The sequence below is a fragment of the Alligator sinensis genome, unplaced genomic scaffold (genome assembly GCF_000455745.1).
Source record: "Alligator sinensis unplaced genomic scaffold, ASM45574v1 scaffold342_1, whole genome shotgun sequence".
NCBI lineage: Eukaryota > Metazoa > Chordata > Crocodylia > Alligatoridae > Alligator > Alligator sinensis.
Window position 1 is genome coordinate 317170 of NW_005842126.1, and position 5000 is coordinate 322169.

The 5000-nt window shown below is 39.5% G+C and overlaps 1 pseudogene; it reads right to left on the minus strand.

Annotated features, from left to right (window-relative positions):
- LOC102387263 overlaps positions 1 to 4265 on the minus strand; it is a 12671-nt pseudogene extending 8406 nt beyond the window's left edge.
- Positions 4266 to 5000: the final 735 nt, after the last annotated feature.

Here is a 5000-nt window from a genome sequence, read left to right on the forward strand (position 1 = left end):
TAGCACCCTGTGAATTCTTGACCTTTTTCTCTGAGTCTATGAAGCTTTGATTTAATTCATGAAAATGGCAGTCTTTACAAGAGGCAGTGAGGGGGGAAGAAGAAAGCCCACCCATAATAGCCTGGTAGTTTGGGTGCTCTTCTGGCAGGTGGGAGATGTAGGTATGTATTTCCTCAGATGGAGAAACTCAAATCTCCAATGTTTTGAGGGACTACTGTAACAGGTGAATATGGAGACAAATAGGTGGCAGAAGTACTACTACCTCCCTCTTTCCTTCGGGGCAGAGCCATTTGCACTGCTTGTGTTCTGAGAAGGCCCAGTGGATCAGATTCTGTATGCAACACAGGGGGGAGCATTTACATGTGCCCTTCACTGCAGAGTTGACTAGCTGTACAGTAAAGTATCATTGTCTACACATGTGGCTTTATAGGCTGCAGTGAGCTAATTAATGCTGCTATAGGCTAGTACTGCCTGACACAAGTGTGCTGCAATGCACACGTGCCCCAGCCAGCTCTGTCACTGTCTACAAGGGTGTTACAGTGTGAGGGCTGAGGGATTGACAGAAGTTTCTGAATTTGTGGCATGGTTGGCCAATTTTAAAACACTCTGCAGCCATGCCCTTCTATTGGGGAGTAGCTGCGAGCACTTTCTGGAGGCTGATTGCACAAAAAATGTCACTTTTGTTACTGCCCTTTGTGAATTTATCCCTAAATAAATACTAGAATTTATATTGTAATACCTGCACTGAGACTATAGTAAGGGTACCTTGCTCTTAACAAAGGCCATTTGATTTCAAAGGCCTCTTCTGACACCAAATCATATCATATGCCAGGTAGAGTCCTGTTCAAGGAGTGAGTTACTCTTTTGTTTCAATAAGGAGGTCAGAGTTTGGAGTGGATTTGGAATGAAATCCTGGTGTTAGATTTAAAGATCAAATTCCTATTGACATTAATGAAACCAAGTCTTTGCCCTGGTCTCTAACTTCTTGCATCTTCTTTGTATCATGACAAAATACTTTTTCTTAAAAGACCTGGAAAACTTAGCTAGGCAGCGATGATTCTAGACTTATTTTGAATGTATTTGACTGATAGGCTGTACAGCAAATTGATTGATCCCCTAGTTGCACCCATTTTAGTCTCCAGGACACTAACCTGTGCTGTGTCGTCTCACAGGAAAATGCCACCTGCAGAGATTTATATGATAATGCTAATTTATCCTATTTAGGACTTTAACAAGTAAAATGTCACCTGCTCAAGAAAGTTCTTTCTCCCTTAAATTTGCATGTATCAGCATCTTTTTTTAGCCACATACTTTCTAAGAACCAAACTCCAAGCATACCTTCTGAGGAAAAACTAGCAGTCTCTGGTTTAATGCAGGCAATGACACTTGTTTGCCTTTATCTTGCAGGGCCTTAAAAAAAAAAAAAAAAAAAAAAAAAAATTCCATCAAAGCTAATTAGATCTATTGAAATACTTACACTACCTCGAGATCCTGCCTCAAAGAAGAATTCACTTGTCTTCTGTCAGGTTCTGTGCCTATTTGTTAGGCAATCCATAATTTGGAAATACGAATAGTTTGCACCTCCCTTTCTAACCACCCTTTGTTTTCCCACGTACCCTTGGTCCTCCTCCCCATCATTTGCCAAAATTTTATGTTGTAATATTTGTCTGGATTGTTGATGTGCTCTTTGCTTTCTGGGTTGCCATCTTAGAGACTGAGAAAATTAATTTAAACACAATATTATTGGGTTTGTACTTGCAAGGACAGTAAAATTAAGTGATTCACTCTTAGGACTGATGTTCAGGCTGTCCATTACAGCTTTTCTTTACTGCCAATGACAAACTCATTCAAATTAAATGGAATGAATATTTAAGTTTATAGCAGGCAAAAGAAACCTATGTCTTTCCTGTGACAGGAAAAGTATCAGTGATCCAAGGCAGCTGGGAAAATGAAAGAATTAAAAGCATTACATAAGGTAGTGAAGAAATCACAGAAGATAGACAAGCTTAAGTTTTGGAAAGAAGAGGAGCAATAATTAAGATAAAAAGTATAGTTAAAATCCTTTTGAGTTGTATGGAAACAGTTAGGCAATGATATAAGCAGTTAGTAGTTTTACAGTTGCTCAAGCAGGTTAGAATAGGGTCCCACTTAGGCATTTAATAGATGGAATAGGATCAGGACCAATTGTTTTCCAGATCTTGAAAGAAGGAAATCTTATTAATGTGAGAAATTATAGAGAGACAAGTTTATTGTCAATACTGGCAAAAACTGTATTGAAAGTAACTGTCAACAGATCACGGCTCCAAATTAGGCTGAAATTTCATTGATCAGGTACTTAGGCTGAGATGCTTGATAGACAGATAAAACCAGAATGGGGAATAAACATGTTAATTGTTTTAATTGATTTTTATAAAGGCATTTGATTGTGGATTTCTTGTTGGTTTTTTTTTTTTTTTTTTTTTTAAGAGAAGCATTATGGAACATCACAAACTGTATTGTTACATTATCAGGACATGGCAGCCAAACCTGATGACAAGAGTAAAGATTTAAAACTGGAATCGCACAGGCTTGTAGGGGTTGGGGTGGGAAATGAAATTGTGTATGGAAGTCAGAGACTAAAATCCAGGGTTTGGAACCCAGGATCTTGGGTCAAGAGCAGAAATGTCCAAAACTAGGATTCCTGGCACTTTGCAGGCTTTTCAACAAAACTTGTCTCAGACCATTTCCAAAGGTGGGCTTCATTATGGACCCTGCTGTCTCACTTGGGTAACCAGGGTGTCTGTTATGGTTCCTGACCAGCATTCAAGATAAGATAATGTCATTTTAAAAGCTATATACAAAGACTCTCTTGGTTCTATATAAATTGTTGGAAAACAAAGCAGTGGGTTTAAACCAAAGTTTGGCATAAGACAGAGGGGCATGGAATCACCATGGCTTTTTATCATGTTCTTAAATTGGACTTTTAGAATGTTAGATGATTTGGAGGGCATAACAATAAATGATATGGAATAAGCTCCTAAATATAAAGTGGTAAACATCACACAACTGGTAAAATGTTGAATTAAGTAGGTTACTCTTGGCTAGCTCTCTTTTGTTCATTAGAAATATTGATGTAGTCAATCTGGTCTTTCAATAAAAACCAAGTGGATGAAGTGGTTATTCCTAGGAAAAGGAACAACAGATAAAAAGTTGAAATGCAGAAGCAGTGAAGTCCTACATCCTTCTGTGTGCACAAGACACTGGATCAGCACTTCCTGATCTACTGCACTATTGGCTCTTCTCCAAGCCTAGCAGAGATTGGCCTAAGGTACAGGAAAATGAAGAAAAAATACTTAAAGTATTTGGAAACTCGAGATCATCAAGAATGAGTATAAAATGAGATGTGTGTTGGCATCAAATGCTAGAGTGCAACTCATGACATTATGGACTGATAGAAACACTACTTGTAATAAAGTGAGGATTTTTTCAGTGATATCTTTTACTGGATCAGCTATATAGTTGAGAGAGCTGTTGAATAAGCTTTTCGGCATCAAGTCTAAGCTGACGCCTGATGCCCAAAATCTTTTCCAACTATAAATAACTAAAAATCCTAACCTCTTCTTCTGTTTCCTGGACTATCATAGCAACGTCACTGTAGCCCTGCTTTTGGTAACTAAGCATAAATTCAAACCATGACGATTGCAACATGTCCTACCTAAGATGTTCTCCAGCACACCTCATTCCTGATCACATACTCCAAAAGTAAAAATTGGCTAGTGTGGTCTCATGAAGGTGTTTTCTTGTAAGCTCTTCTTAAGTCTCTGGTGTACTTGATAGTGCGCTCTAAGGATGATCCTAAAATGGCCTAAACAGTGCATTCCCAGGCTTGGGGAGTGGGAGCAGATGCGTGTATTCAAGAACTTCCCAGCTGGAACATGCTACTGCTGCTACAGCGCAGACATCCCTCAACAATACTTCATGGAGGGGAAGCGGCCTCATGAAATGGGAGGGTGGAGATCTGAAGAGTGGAGGCAGTTGAGATGAGAGCCCTTCAAAAGCTGTCAGGTATGAAGTGGAATGACTCCAAGACAAATTAAAAGTTTTAAAAAAGAGCAGGATGAATAATTAAAGTACTGGATTGGATACAATTGAAGAGTTTAAAGGGTGGAAATGCTGTCAAAGACAAATGACATCATGTCAAAGAACATCTTGTAAACATGACCACAGTGAGTTCAGCTTAAGAGACCAACACTGACTAGCTGATTGGACTTCTTGCACAAGGACATGATCGAGCTGGGCTTAAGTGCTAGACCAGGAACAGATAACAGTGCTGTACTGCTCCAAATGTCTGCAAAGATGCTCTAGGGTGAAAGAAGTAGAATGTCAGATCAGACCTGTTAAATCTAACAGTCTCCAGCAGTGAGCAGTACCAGAACCTTAAATGAATTATGTGGTATTTTTATAATGGGCTTGCAGAAGAATGTTTTCCTATGGTCCAACATTTCCATGTAGGGTTTTTTTTTTTTCCTCTAAATCAAAGCAATCTGTAGTCCCTGTCTCCTTCTGAAGAATGATAATAGCAGTCTCTCATCTGCCACCCTTTTTGTTTTAATGCTGAGCTGGAAAATGCATGCTAATGCATGAAATGATCCAAGCTTATTGCACTACCCTTTGAAATAGACTTTAAGTCATCTTATTCATGAAGGAAAAAAGGCAGATTAGAATTTATAATGCTGTGAAGCCAAGAAATGGCAGACAAGGGATTTTGAAATGTGCAACTTTTATGGCAGAGCATTTGGGATGCCTGCCATTTTAAGAGGTAAGGTGTCCTGTGAAACCACCAGCAGATGTGGGCTAATTGGGAATCAGCTGACCCAGGGAGCCTGCAAATGTGGCTAGGCCTGATGGAGAGAGTCATCTGACTCAGAAGGAGGGCTGGGCTGAGAGCAGGTATAAGCCCAGGCTCTGAGACAAATCCAGTAGTAACATCTTGGAGCCTGCTGAAAGGGCACCACTTCAGC